The sequence below is a fragment of the Typopeltis vanoorti genome, chromosome 9 (assembly GCF_054136105.1).
Source record: "Typopeltis vanoorti isolate ZY-2024b chromosome 9, IOZ_Tvanoo_1.0, whole genome shotgun sequence".
In the NCBI taxonomy this organism is placed as follows: Eukaryota; Metazoa; Arthropoda; class Arachnida; order Uropygi; family Thelyphonidae; genus Typopeltis; species Typopeltis vanoorti.
Window position 1 is genome coordinate 99853737 of NC_143557.1, and position 16451 is coordinate 99870187.

Here is a 16451-nt window from a genome sequence, read left to right on the forward strand (position 1 = left end):
CGCTGTAGTGCACCTGACCAGTATAATAAATGCAATCTTAAGATTTAACTATTTTCCTTCCACCTGGAAACTGGCTGATGTGGTTCCTATACATAAGCCGGGCAAGGTTGCGGAGAAGGTCATCCTCTCACGACTCCAAACCTCGGTAAATGACCTAAACATCCTCCCTAAAGAACAGTTTGGTTTCCGGCGACACCATAGTACTACCCAGCAAATACACAGAATTGTGGAATACATCACCACCAGCTATAACTGGCGCCAGTGCACAGGAGCTGTTTTCCTAGACTTATCCAAAGCATTTGACAAAAATCTGGCATTTTGGACTCCTACACAAACTTATCTCAGCCGGTACCTTACTAAAAATGGTTCATCTGATCCATTCATATCTTCAGAATAGATCAATACAAGTCAAAATCAATGGTTCTACCTCATCCCAGCGCCATATCTTCGCTGGAGTGCCGCAGGGATCCCTACTAGCTCCATTGCTGTTTTCTGTATACATGTCGGACATCCCGCACAATCCGATGACTTCCATTTTGGCCCTGTATGCGGACGATACAACAATACTAACCAGATCTCTCCGACCCCATTTCATTACCAGAAAGCTTCAAAAAAACCTTCTAAAGCTGGAGGGTTGGTTCTCTAAGTGAAGATTGGAAGTCAACCCCTAGAAAAGCTCAGCCGTTCTTTTCTCCAAAAGGCCAATGTCTCCTGTAGGAGATGTGTTACTATTCAATACTAAAATTCCCTGGCAGACAGAAACAAATTACCTGGGTGTAATTCAGGTAATTTGTTTCTGCGTGCACAAAGACATCTAAAGACATAGCTCAGATCTATCCGCTAATTAATAGAAATAGCAAGCTCAGCAACAGAATCAAATTGCAACTATACCAGATGACAAGTCCTCCTATAATCACCTATGCCTCTCCGGCCTAGAGCCACATCTCTAATACTAACATTATCAAGATACAGCGAGTGCAGAACAAGTGCTTTAGAATGATTCTGAATGCCCCGTGGTATGTTAGAAACAGCCAACTCCACAGAGACACAAATATTCCCTATATTTTCTCTTTTCTACAATCCTTAGCAACCAAGTTTTCCCTAAAGACGTCCACACATCCCAACGATTTGGTTCAGCAAGCTGCAGCATACGAGGCAACGGACATATTCAAGCATAGAAGACCAAAAGCTATATTAGCCTCCTATAGCGATGCATAATCTCCATGCCCATTCAGGGAGAGCAAACTGCTCATAAATTTTACCCTCACTGTAATCACAACAGATATGAACAGCTTTTTCGGTATATGTTACACGGATATTAAATGGCAATGTGTGAGTCTAAGTCAGAGCTTCCCAAACTGTGTGTCGCGACACGTTAGTGTGTCCGCTGCAGTGTGAAGGCGTGTCGTGCAAATATAAAACGTTAAACAGAATAATCGTTGAAAATTTCCACAGCGGAATCCATTTCGCAAAGTACCGGTACGACTTTTAGTTAGCGCCGTCAAAATTATATAGACAAACTATCTTTTAATTATTTTTAACCTTTAAGAATATTTCATATCAATATATTTCGATAAATAATGGAGAATAAATGCAGCCGAATTCATCCCCTGTGGTTTTATCACGTAGTAGTCGCTCGGTTCTTATTATCGTTCGACCAATAAAAATAAAGCGCACCACTTATTCATACAAATGTTATTATTAATGTTTATTCTAACTGCAACGTGAATAAAAGAAGAGCTAGTGCTTGTACAGTATTTTATGTTTAGTTACTGTTAAAGCTTTACAATAAATTCGCACAGTTTTATTTATCAAATTGGTGTTGAATTACCCGTAAAATGGATAAGTTTCTAATTAATAAAAGAAAAGCTGAAGGTGACTTTTGTGATGAACGAAATGTATCGACTATAGAGGAAACTACGCAAGAATCAACTGTTGAACGGTCTGCATTAATACCAACCACGTGACCCATGAGAGGCACATCAGACTGAATTACTGTGCCGCGAAATTACGTTTTGTCTAAAAAGTGTGTCACCAACATGAAAAGTTTGGAAAGCACTGGACTCTAAAGTAGTTGATTCTTTTATTGGATACTTTCCAAGCAGGATTTTCATAAGAAGTTCCACTAATTGATATACTTTTGGCGTACATGCTGCTGTATCCATTTGGATAAGAACAACTGCTTAAATTTAGCGACTTTAGCAGTATTAGCATTGGTTATTGCATATTTTTCTTAAGATTATGGCTTTATTTTTTTTTTATTATTATTATTTTATTTATTATTATTTTTTTAAATATACTTTAATGAGAGTCTGTCATGCATGATACTATATGGTAATACGGAAGCGTAGGACTATAAAAATTCCACTATATTTCTGGGAACTTTTTCTAGATTTTTTTCCAACGTTAGTCTCAGTTAAATAAATCCTTCTGTATCTGGCTTTCTAATTAGCACAGAAGTTAAAATGCAACCGTTTATAATTCATAATGTAATATTTCTAACATCTCTAATCATTTATAGTTACAGAATTAGTAGACATTTTTACAAACAATTCATTCCAAGTGTGGTTCTCTGTTTCATTTTTTTTTCTTTAATTTATCGCCTGTTATCTCTAAAATACAGTATATAATTTTAGTCGAGTAATATAGCTGATTATATTTTTGATATATTTTTGTTTTTTATCTTCACGTATTTTTCACTTTTATATATCACATTCATGCCAGCATCGTCTGCTCTATAAAGACCTATTCAATTCTTTTCACTAGCTTGATATCCAAGATGAATATTCAGAGTGAAGAAATTTTATTTATAGAAACCCAGTTTGTTTGTGTTGTAATATTGTAAAGAACATTATTTCTTTCTAGGAACATGTGTGACCTATCTTTCATGCTAGTTCCATATGTGTTTGAAGGGTAAAGGAATTCTTTATTATCTAACCCACTGGTGAGCTTTTATTTGAAACAGTTGTTGATATGACGTTCTTTATTTATTTTTTCCCCTCTGTTGAATCTTTGTGTACGCAAATATTAATACACAACTGTAAGTTTAACAAAAGTAATATTTTTATATTTAGCCGATAGAAAGATCGAACAAGAAGTTGTTTTCATAAATTCCTACACGTCACTTGTTATTCTAATGATATATTAAAAAAAAAAAAAAAAAAGATGGATACTGTATGACATTTAAAACTAAACTTTAATACATTATAAGCAAAAATTTAGTTTTATCTGGAGACCTCTTTATTGTGTGTTTTTTTTTAATCCAGAAGCCAAACGTATGATAGTGACAACTCCCATTTAGTCCAGGAAAATCAGCTTGTTTTTTAAAAAAAAGTAGCACAAGGACTTCAAGCTAAGGCGTATAAAGAACGATGTGTCTTGTATAGTTCAGGGAGGCTCCAGAGAGGAGGTAGGCCATTTTAGCACCCTTATTTCTCTCTCTCTCTCTCTCTCTCTCTCTCTCTCTCTCTCTCTCTCTCTCTCTCTCTCTCTCTCTCTCTCTCGTAAAAGAACAGATAAATCCTACAGACCGTTTCTGTTTTTATCTACTGTGATAATTTTCTTCATATGAATTTTAACTAAATGAACAGTGCATCCAACAGAATTTAATCATGGCCAATACATCGAAACAATATTATGTTGTTTAGGCTTAACTCGCAGTTGTTTACATTGCGCACTAAGAATTGCTTACTTAGTTGTTTACTAAGAAACGGATGTATGTAAAACTGATCATTATATACTGTATTTATTTTTGCAGTCACACACCAAACTTCGTTCGTTTGTTTGTTTGTTTTCCAACTCAGAATGTAAACAGGAAATAGTATTCTGTTTTATTGTTGTTTTGCTGGAAATAAATAAGTTTACTACTTAATATGATTTCTCTTGTGAACTCATTAGCGCTCTGTACCGATTACAAAATGATGGAAAACAACTGAAAACGAAGGAAGAGAAGAATGGAAATTGCTGCTGTTATCAATGTTTTTCTTAATGTGTGTGAAAGCTACTCAGTTTGTTTCTGGATTTCCTTATTATTTTTTTAACTCTGCAGTTTGAAAGGAGAAAAAAAAACATCGCGTAGGTTTTTTTCATCTTTTTTTTAACAGGAATGAGATGTACGTTTTCTTAGGTTTTTTGGAATATATTATCATGAATTAATCAATAATACCTAAAATTTTGATTATTATAATTTAATATCCCTTTTGTAGAATATTTTGATTGACGTCATTTGGTTTGAAAACGAATGTAAGAAGAGTTGGAACATATTTGAACACAAAAGCACGTAATTCATTTTTTTGCACGCTCTTAACTGATTACTTTTAACAGTGTGTGTGTGTGTGTGTGTGTGTGGTTCGTTTACAAGCATTGTTAATTTTAATATCATACAACATACCGTTACTTCAGTTTAAGTGCCTGTTTATCCTTACGGAAATGACCTTGCTTCTATAAACCCTAGATCCGAAGAAAGCCGCTATAAATTCAATGCTCGTCGCCTACCTGAGGGACTTTTTCTAGGACTTTCTTCGGCCTGTTCCGAGTTACTCAGAACAGGCTAGTATATCCCCCATAAACCCTGATTTTTAACCCCGTAGCCCAAACACTTAAACCTTAAAAGACACGTACCTCCTATGTTTTAGGGTGAGATGGCGACACTTGTCTGCTGTCATCCCTCCCACTAAGGCTATGATTTATTATTAGCCTTCCGCTCACTCGAGTGATGGCTGAAGGATAGAAATCGGCTGTTAATCGACCCTCAAAATTTAGTTAACACTAAAAGAGCTGTGCCTATTCCATTTCCATTTGCGAATGAAAGGCATCGAGAATTTTTAATGAATCTATTATTTGATGTATCCGGATTTCCTATGGGAAAAAAAAAATTGATATTGTACCTAAACTTGTAATCTACCATAACACCAGTCAGTTATTTTTTAAATTTTGCAACGTCTGCTTCATTATCATCGTAGGATAATTACGGTATGGTATTGTAACAAAACGTTATAACATGCAGACAAAAAATAAATTTTTTATCACCATGTTAAAAAAAATAGTTGAAAAAAAAGTTGTTGTTTTTTTAACTAAATGTAAGTAGTTTAAAAATTCCTTTGGGGAGGGGGAATTGATTCACATATTATATGAAAATTTTCTCTCCGGAGATCACTCTCCTCAACTATTAAATACACGACAATTATGCAACAATACACGGAAAAAAGCTAACTGTTACTTTGCATATAATAATGCCATTCATTTTCTACAACAACATTCCAATATCTAATTCATTATTTTCAACACGTAACTTAATTGTTTTCAACACGTTGCCACCACTTCAACACTAACTGACAGAAAATAATGCCACCGTTGTCACTGCTATGATGAAATAAAAGCAAATGATTGTTAAACTCATAATATCAAACAAAAGCAACAATTATCTTCATTTGTTGAAAAGCCAAAATGACAATCATATTATCCGATTAAAAATATGTGATGACGAAACATTACAATCGAATTATTATGTTTTTTTTTATGATCATAACACAGACAATGTCATATCAATTAAAATGTAACCTGTGTTACTAATTTATTAATTAATAACATCGTAAATTTTAAAATTTACAAATATATACATGAAAGAGTGTACTATCACAAAATGCTATTATAGCTTAATAATAATAGTAGATGGTACATGATAAAGATAAACCAATAGCACAGGACTACCAATGTTAAACATTTCGTTCTAGTGTGTGTTTCAATTTTTTTTCTTTTGTACTTCTACGAGTTTTTAATGTTATTTTATCTGGGTCACCCTTCATAGCGTGTAATGAGGTCACATAAAAACTCTCTCCCTTGTCACTTTTTTTGGTGTGTTTTCGCGGGAGGGTGGGGATTGCACCTGTCAGTTTTAGATTTTGTCTTGGGCTTGGCATTCAAAAAAGAAACTTGCAAAGGCCCCCACACCCATTAGGGGAAAACACACACACACGCCCGTATCTCTTAATCATTTAAGAGGGAAGAAATGGGGATTCAACTTTGTTCTCTCTCTCTCTCTCTCTCTCTCTCTCTCTCTCTGTACTATTTACGAGTGTAGTGGAAGGAGGTGCATTGAAGAACGCGCTTCCTGCTTTTTTTTTTTTTTTTTTTTTTTTTTTTTTTTGAGAAAGAGAGAGAGAGGACGCCCACATAGAGAAATGTGAATACTTGGACACTTATGAAATGTTTGCAGCATTCTGTTTCCTGAAATTGCTGTGATTAAAATAAAATAACATAATTTTGATATTTTATAGATTTAAAGGGACTGTAATACTACCCTCCCACTTCACGGAACATGAGTTTGATGTTAACCTACTCCTCCATGAATAAAAGCTGCTCAACAAAAACAAAATATATATATATATATATTTAGCTTTCTTAAAATGTACCAATTCGGATATAGCGATTTTTTTTCTCGATCAAAACAGGTCGATTTAATTCTAAGACGTGTGCAGAATGGTATCATATGAGCCCCTAAATTCCACCCGAAAAGCATCATTTAATTAGCTCACTTCTTTTCAATAGAGACAGCAATCAAAGTTTAGAAAACCTGTGAGGTTAATCAATATACAGCTAACAATAAATCTGAATTGTTTCCTGGAGCACAAAATGTGTTGAAAATGAATTTTTTGTTGTTGTTGTTGTTTATGAATGAAAATTTCAGGGAAAACATCTGCCATCATATTAGCATGTCGTATGCCTTCTTGAATGAGTTTTTTTTTTACTTAAGTATAAAGAGCTAATAAGCTTCATTTCGGCAATGAAAACATTACTTATATTAAGGGGATATTAAATCCCACATAGTTTTAAAACCGAATAAGAAACTCAAAGATAGGAATCAGAGAGTTTCTTGCCGAATATAGTAAAACTATAAAGTATCGGCGACACTAGCGTTAGCCAATGCAAGTGACCCTAGTACGTAGTACAATACCGGACGACTCGTTGCAAAGGTGGGGGAAGAAGTTCAGATCGCTATTCTTAGGTATTTTCCATAATGTAAAAACACATTTCCTAGGAAATGTATGCTGTTATTACATTATGGAGGGAGGTCACTACCCAGACCGGTTTCAGCCTTTTTTGAGGCTTCATCAGTGAGTAGCTAGACCTAATACCAAAGTGTATAGCTACTCACTGATGAAGCCTCAAAAAAGGCTGAAACCGGTCTGGGTAGTGACCTCCCTCCATAATGTAATAACAGCATACATTTCCTAGGAAATGTGTTTTTACATTATGGAAAATACCTAAGAATAGCGATCTGAACTTCTTCCCCCACCTTTGCAACGAGTCGTCCGGTATTGTACTACGTACTAGGGTCACTTGCATTGGCTAACGCTAGTGTCGCCGATACTTTATAGTTTTACTATATTCGGCAAGAAACTCTCTGATTCCTATCTTTGAGTTTCTTATTCGGTTTTAAAACTATGTGGGATTTAATATCCCTTTAATTTAAGTGAGTTTTTTTTTTTATTTCTAATAAAATTAAATCATAACTGTTGGGGGAAAAGATTCTAACTCAGAATTAAAAATGAATAAAAGACGTGATTTAGATATGATTTCTTAATTGAATAGTTAAGAAAAGAAAAAAAAACACAGATTTCAAACATTAGCTACTAACGTATTCTGAGTTCCTGCCTTATTCAACAAACTTTTTTTTAAATCTTACAAACACGTAAGCTGGCCAGAAGAATACACGCAATTAACAAACGATATACATCCTTCACAGCCTTTGTTACTTCGGCTGTAATTCAAATCACTCATCTTTTTAAGTTGAGTGATTAGTCCACGTTCGTCTACTATGACTTTGACAATTTCTACGATTCATGATGCCATGTGTGTACTTGAAGTACAAACATGGCATCATGTACAAGTACTACTTTAGCTATTTCAATCATTCTTGTACGTTACACTGCTCACTTGAGCAATTCCCAAGCACTTCTAGATTGTTCATGAAGACGCATATCTGTTAATTCTAATTCTTCATGCTCAGTAAAAATGGTATTAATGTCAGTATCTTTGTGTAAAAGAGAAAGAACGAAAAAGCAAATTGTGCATATAACGTTGCGAGTAAATTTCTCTCCACGTGTAGTTCTAACCTTGAATTGTGTCTTTGTTCTTGAAGTTACCGAAATCACGTGATTATAAAAACAAATTTCCCTGAAGAAAGGTCGAGCTGTCAGTTCTATATGTCAAGCCAAGGACAACTGTATACGCGTGCATCTAAATAAGATTTACAATTTCATTCGAAATTGGCAATTCGTGATATTTTTCCCCCTATTTAATTCCAAAAATTATCATCTGAAAATAAAATCACTGACTGGAACGTAAGGAAACTTTATTACAGATTAGTTGAAGTAACAAATAATTTGAAATACAAATATATTAAATTATAAGCCAAGATAACAATGTATTACAACAAGCTTACTAATATCACGATTTTCTTAAAAGAACTGGGCGATGGACTGAGTCCTTGACTCTTTATCCCGTCATCTGAATGAAGATAATCTGTGTGGATGGAGTGTTGTTGAGCTAAAAAGCTCTAGTCATGGCTGGGTAACGGCAATAGCCGAGCCTCAGTTAAAACTTCATTGGCTATAGCATTGCCATTTGTCACCCTGGAAGTCCTAAAAAGGACTTTTTTTTTTTTTTTTTTTTTTTTTTTTTTTACTAATATCACGATAAGGTATTGCAGCTTGATTAATAATTAATATAAAAATAAGTTTATGGTGTGAGAAATACTGCTCAATAATATATTTAATAAAATAAATAAATTAAAAATAATAAGAAAAAATAATATATTATTTATTGTGCTATATAAATAATTATAAAATTATACTTTATCATGCAACATAAACGAATATAGATATCTGATATAGAGACAAAGGCATTATGAAATTATTTGATATTTGTTGGTTACTTGCAATGGAACTTACCATCAATGTAGACGCATCATATCCATCTCTTGAACATAAGAAAAAAATACCAACGTTCATTGATTTTTGTCTTTGTCATCTTAATGTATCTCAATTGTCACTAGCGCCATCACCCAAATTCCTCAAGAGGTCTTTCGTCAATTCCACAGAGAAATTCTTTCGAAGTATTGACTGTCACCATCATGGCTAACAATACGTTGACGACCAAAATGGAATTTTGCGCATGTCGGAATTTCTCAAAGGCAGACGATCATACGATTAGAAAAAAAAAAAAAAAAAAAAAAAAAAAAAAAAAACGCCATTAAAGCCATGTTTCTAAATTATAATTTAGAATCATGCTTCTGCTAGTGCGACAAAATGCACAATTAAAAGAGAAAATACTTGAAATGTTAGTCACACTGAAAACATTGGTACTATTGATAAACCTGGAGGCATCGCTTGACCAGGACCAGGGTATAGGACAGTGGCTTTATAGATATTAATACAAGCATAATAAACTATCCCATAGATCTGAAGTTAATGAAATAGATAGTTTCAGTTTATAAATAAATTAAGTGGCTGGATACAGAAATATAAAATTTTTTAAAAAAGTTATTATTATCGAGCCTGTAGTGGTCTTTCTATTTTAGTCTAGTGTCACAAGCACATAGGCCTAAGTGCTTGATATAAAAAAAAAAAACGCAACCTAATTAGTTTCATACTTAGTGTTAGGTCATTATTGTTGTTTGGAAATTACTTCCGAAGCAACTAAGACTATGGAGGCTTATTATGTCTGTATAATGGCGTGTATTCTTCTAGCCAGTTTAACTGTTTTTGCTCAATGAAACAAACTCTTCTTTTCGGGGGGGGGGGGAACCCTTCCTCCGTTACGTCAGACCAGCTAACTGATCTGCAGTTGAAAAGCCTTTGTAATTATATAATTTCGATGGTAGATGATTTTTATCGCACAGTGTGAGACCACCAACCTGCTCGTTTGAGGCCTGAAGTTCTTAAAAAGTTATATGTTCGATTTCTGGAACTTTCAGATGATCTAACTCTTAGCTCAACCTAACTAATGTACCATACATTGACCATCTTTCTTGGGTGAGATTCACATAAAAAAAAAAAAAAAAAAATCCCGAAATGATTAAATTTCAAGCTAGCAACATATAGACAAATAAATCTGTTTCCATATGTAGCTGAGAATTACTGAACATTAAACATGAAACAAATTATAATCAAACAATTCTATATGTTCAATGTGTTGTGTCTTGTACAATATTTCGTCGGAGCTTTCAGTGTCCGTACTGAGTTCATGATACCACATTCATATTATCATTTCATACATTTTTCTAGAGCTTCCGTAGCTCAGTCGGTATAGATGAAGACCTGGGTTCGATTCCTCTCTTTCAACGAAAGGTGAATTAGCCGGTCTCGTACGAAGATAGGGTTTTTTATCAACTCGGGATTTTCGTCCCCCAGAACAGGCAAATCGAACCCGTTAACACACACACACACACACACACACACACACACACACACACACACACACACACACACACACGAATTACAATCAGGAATACTTAAGACCCAGCCATAGACCTGATTCGTCAGCTACATGACGGTCCCGAGCCCTGATAAAAATGAGGGGGAGGGGATAAGATGGTGTCGTACATCTCCGTGAAAGGGGACTCACGGCCGTTGTATCATCATGCGTTAAATAAATATATTTTTCTTTTATTTTTTGGCGGCTTCTTTTCTTCCTTGCATATCTACTCATCAAATGCCAATAGTACTTAATAGAATTAAGATTCAGGCTGTTAATCATCGGGGAGCCTTTATAGCTAGTTATCCACAGTCATTTTCATGACTAGCCTGTCATGAATCCTAGATCAGCAGAAAAAAATTTACTTATCAACTAGTTTTTTTTTTTTTTTTTTTTTGGTTCCTGAGGTTAATCGATTTTTTTTGGCACATATTTTTGCTCTTTTTTTTTTTTCATAAAGAAATTCTTGGATTTTTAACATCACAACTCAGATAAATCGAGCACAGAACACGATATAACATACATATAATATGCCAGATAGGATTAGGAACTCGAGATGGCAGCAGCTGTCTGTTCTATTCTCGTGTCACCTTGGTCTATTTACGAAGGCTAGAAAGTGCACTCATCTACGTCATTGATAAAGTTAGTGAGTAACCACCAGTCGATTCCTAAAACTTAAGTCTTAAAGAGTATCACCTACTTCTTTTGGAAAAGATAGGCATTTTTTCATGGTGAGATGGGAAAATGGAAGAATCAAGACTATGTGATATCAATATATAACAGAAATAAACTGAGAATAGCTGTGATTGCTAATATTTGGAAACGTAGGTTGTATGGAAGATATGTTTTAGAGGTGATTACGTTATGCATCGTCAAATATGTATTTTTTTTTCAAGCCAGTCAGTCGGGAATGGGGGGGGGGCGCATGGGAAGTCACTGAATAGAACAGCTAAGTTAGACAGGCAAAACTTTATTTTTCCTTTGCTAATTGCCATAAATGAGACTTTGTTCACAAACTATGATAATCACCAGGATAAACTACGAAGAACGTGTTAATTTTCCAGGAGATAAATGACAATAGAGAGAGGCTGGTTGTTAATAATATCGGAAGACTTAAGCCTGGAAATACTAGAAATTCAAGTAATGTTGCTTTCAGACCATATCACTGATGTAGAGGTTAACAGAAACAAAGTAAATGGTACGTTGCTGGTACAAGCACGGGAGGTCAAATGAATATGAAATGTATCGGAAAATTACTTAGTAGCAAGCTAACAAGTAATTATGGAATATTTTAACTTTTGGGAAAAAGGAATAGTAGAAGGAAAGACATGCAAAATAGAAAATGCCTGGAAAGAAACAGAACGATATAGTCTTCAGCATAAGTTTACACATTGGGAAGATTAAGAAAGAAAAAAAAAACGCCGTTTAGACATTAAAAGTCTCTGTTTGCCTCTGTTTGTAAAAGATAACGTACAAAGTACGTTATCTTTTACAGAGGCAAACTGAATCTAACTTTACGGTTTTATTTTTGAGACAGCGTCGAAATTTTGTTTAGCCTCAAGAAGTCGTATCGAGTTTCTTTATTATCGTATATTTTGTTCATGATCTTCGCAATAATTAAAATATAGCAATTTATTATAAAAAATCGACGATGCTTATCCATTCCATTTAACTGGCGGCAGGCTACATTATTAGTCTCCAGTTAAATGAAATAGATTTTTATATTTTCTTTTCCTAAATAAAATAAATAAAATCGAAACAGATTTGATCTTCCAATCCAAGTATTGTCATTCAGGATGATTTATTCGTGTTGTGCTACAGTATTTTATAATCATATGATTTTACTAAGAAAGTTTTCTTATTTTGGAGATGAACAAGACGAAATTTAAAATGTCAAAATATGATTACTAAGAAGGTTTTCTTGTTTGGGGGATGAACAAGACGAAATGTAAAATGTCAAAAATCTTAAAGCGAAATGATAAAAATATGTCAATCAGAGTGAAATGTCGAAATGAGTTCGCAGTCTAAAAAAAAAAAAAAAAAAGATTTACTTCAACTGATTTGAAAATGCATCAAAGAAGGAATTTTTCTCTCAACATGATATATTTTTTTAAAAATTTCTACTCTTTGAATATGACATGCAACTGGCCGTTCTTATATATATATATATATATATATATATATATATATATAGATATATTTTTTTTTTTTTTTTTTTTTTTATTTAACTTGTTAAAATAAACATTACACGATAGGCAACAATGACTATTTACATATTATAAGTATATATTTACAGAGAAAGAAAAAAACATTTTCCTTTCGGGTGTACAATAGAGATATAAATGAATATTCAAAATTAACAGTTCAGTTTCATTCTGAGTTATCATTCAGATGGAGCACATTGTCGTCGTCAATCCAGAAGAGGGTACCAGTTGGATTCCACTCCTCTAGGAATTTCGCGACAGTTCTTGTTTCTTTGAAGTGCTCAAGTTCCAATAGAAGCCTGCTTTTTAGTTTCCGACGGAGGATGTGCATGAGGGTTTGTGCAGCTTCAGTGATCGATGGGTGCTGGTTACTTCTTGTCTGTTTTAGGTAAAAGCTGTAGATGACGGCCTTAGCGCAGATGAAGATGAAATTGCATGTTCTGTGTCTGTTTTCTTCTATGTGGACTAAATTCCAGTAGTCTTCTTGGCTGTGTGTGTAGTTACAGGTGCTAGAGGCGGTATTCAGGGCATAGGTGATTATCACTTTGTTTGCAGAGCAGGTCAGATATGTGTGTTCCAGGGTGCCTGAAACGTCACAGAATGGACACAGATCCGTTTCTCTTAGCTTAAATTTGTAGAGCTTTGAAGGAGTTGGTAAGATGTTATGCCCCCCCCCCCCACCCCCCCCCCCCCCCACCCCCCCCCCCCCCCACCCCCCCCCCCCCCCACCCCCCCCCCCCCCCACCCCCCCCCCCCCCCACCCCCCCCCCCCCCCACCCCCCCCCCCCCCCACCCCCCCCCCCCCCCACCCCCCCCCCCCCCCACCCCCCCCCCCCCCCACCCCCCCCCCCCCCCACCCCCCCCCCCCCCCACCCCCCCCCCCCCCCACCCCCCCCCCCCCCCACCCCCCCCCCCCCCCACCCCCCCCCCCCCCCACCCCCCCCCCCCCCCACCCCCCCCCCCCCCCACCCCCCCCCCCCCCCACCCCCCCCCCCCCCCACCCCCCCCCCCCCCCACCCCCCCCCCCCCCCACCCCCCCCCCCCCCCACCCCCCCCCCCCCCCACCCCCCCCCCCCCCCACCCCCCCCCCCCCCCACCCCCCCCCCCCCCCACCCCCCCCCCCCCCCACCCCCCCCCCCCCCCACCCCCCCCCCCCCCCACCCCCCCAGTTTAAGTGATCGGGCTTTTCCTTGCAAAAAACACTCAGAAAATAAACAATATCCATTCGATTACTGTATGGAATTATGGCTAGTATTTCAAATAAGAAAAAGCTTTGCTTAGTTTAGGCCAGTTCCATTTTTTTTATTCGAGTATAAGATACTCGAATAAAAATGCCAATGATTTTATTTGACATATTACGTTGCTTATAAACACTTCAAAATATATAAATGTAATGCAAATTTCTAGTGTGTGTGTGTGTGTGTGTGCATTTTCCCGACAGGTAGCAGCACTGCATTGACCCTTATGGCATTCCAGACATGACATATCTCCTTTATATTCACTAGAGAAGCAACGAAAGTTTCTACAGTTATTTTTGTGCTTCCAAAAAGTCAAAACAAGAGGCATTTCTCGGTAGATGTACAAGTGTGGTAAAAGATGTTCTCCCCGTTCCTTGGAATGACTGAACTATGGCAGCTGCTGGACGGGGCATTATTATGAAACAGACGCACTCCAGAGGCAGAAAATCAGGGGTGGGGGAGTCACCATTGCTTGTAGTCTGAAGTTCTTGGCCAACTAGATTTTGGAATTGTTGATGTCGGTCCAACCATGTCTGATTGCTTTAAATATCAATTTTAAGATCTCCGTAGCTCATAGTACGAAGGTGATAGGCTTTATCCTCCAAAAGTTCATATTTTACATCTCGTAAAACAGGCAAACCAACCAAAATAACACACTCAATTAACAGCCATAAGTACACTGGTCTCATAACATTTAACTGATTCCGTTGTAATTCCGATCTTGGCATGCTTCTCTCCCCATACATTTCTTATTATTATACACATCACCTAAAAGGTCTTTGAAGAGTTTTGATATAAAATAATTTATTTATTAAAAAAAAAAAGTGCTCGTATAGTCTTATAGTAATGCTTCCTAGCCCTTTTCAGCCGGTTCTCAAGTTAGTCGACCTTTGACACAGGCGCACTGCATCGGTTTCAGACAAAAATATACCAGTTCAGGTAAAGGAATAGAAGATAGTAGCATTGTCTACCTTATTCTTGTCACCCGAAAAGTTCAGTCAATAGTTTTGAAATCAAGTACCGTCCACACTTATGGGTGAAGACCGACTGCTTACCGATTTCCAAAAAAAAAAGTTATTTTTATTTTATTTTTTTATTTTAGTGGTTGCTATATTGTCTTTTATTCCTTTGAGGAATAAAAGACATTGGAGAATTTATTTATTTTATTTTTATAAAATACAGGTATGTATGGGTAAACTCGTGGAGTTTTTGCCACGTACTTAGCGCAAATTACATCCAGTAAGAAGTGCCCTTCTTGTTGTCATAAGCGAAGAAGCATATTTATGGATAATTTACGATTATATGTCTGAGCATTTCTGCTGTTGCACATGGAATTTGCAGTTTCGAACAACAGCAGCTTATGTTGAAATGTTTCTCTTATGAACTCAACATTCATCTCAGCTTTTCAGTGGTTGAATAGTTTTTTCTTGATTGTTGAACATAGTTTCCAGAAAACTCCTAGATAGCAACAAATCAATGACTATTAAATAAATATCTTCTTTTTCCTGTAGCATGAATTATTTAGAATATTTGCTAAATGTCGTTTAAGCAGAAAAACCACTAGATCGATTTAATGATACTTTCAAAAAATAAACCAACGCTATTCAGACACAAACAAGATTTTTATTTGTTTGTTTCCTTGGATAACTTATAATCTATGCAGTCAACTTATAAATTAATTTAAAAATCTCCCCTAGATTTGATCAAATATGCTGCACGGGACTATCAAAATGCCCTACTCCATTCTATCGCAAATCTCACGCAAACAGCTAAGCCTAATTTTCTAGGAATGCAAAATAACACTTGACTTTTATGGTTAATGTAGGTACTTTAACTCTTAGTTATAGCCCACCTACACTGAGATATGATATATGCCTGATCGTATGCTGTGCGAGTGCATTTAATGAAGAAACTATAAACTGTTGCAAAACAGGATCGTATCAACAAGAAGTCTCCAGCTGCAAAATAACACTCCTCGTTTTCGGCAGTCAACATATACCAATAAGCGAATTCTGACTATGGAATATCTTAGACACTACACGGGGCGGCTCGTGCATAGGCACTGTGGAACTGTCCGCGCGGTTAGCCTAGTGGCTTTGCGCTTCGCAACCGCCTGGGGAAGGAGTGTCCTGGGTGCGATTCCCGTCGCCGACGTGAGGAGCTTAAGGATCTTCCTCAGGCATAGTCAAGTTAGCCGGTCTTGGGCGTGGGTAGCAGGGTTCCCTCCCTCCCCCAGTTTATCTGGGGTTTTTCATCCCGTAAGCAGGCAAACATACCCCGTGAACACACACGGATCTAAAGCCATAAATACTTAATCCCCCCATGAGGGGGCTCAACTCGCCCCAGTAGGGACGGGGGGGAGAAAAGGGAGGAAACTCCATATGGATAAATATAAAAAATAAAACTGCGAAACTGTAGCACCCTAATTTTTCTCGATATATAAATATATTTATTAATTTATTTATATTTGCTTGTAATATTTAATTTTATCATCAACAATCCTATACAATTCTCTTATTTTGTATAAAAAATA

The 16451-nt window shown here is 36.5% G+C and overlaps 1 long non-coding RNA gene across 2 annotated transcripts in view; it reads left to right on the top strand.

The window, feature by feature from the left end:
* The first annotated feature begins 2243 nt into the window (after window positions 1-2243).
* Window positions 2244-16451, top strand: part of LOC150103297 (uncharacterized) — a 35779-nt gene continuing 21571 nt past the window's right edge. The window contains exons 1-2 of one of the 2 annotated variants that reach the window (XR_016548808.1): window positions 2244-2944; window positions 3267-3409. This is a non-coding gene — a long non-coding RNA (uncharacterized LOC150103297). Of the gene's footprint in view, window positions 3410-16451 lie in introns of both variants that reach the window. The other variant, XR_016548807.1, reaches the window with a different exon arrangement.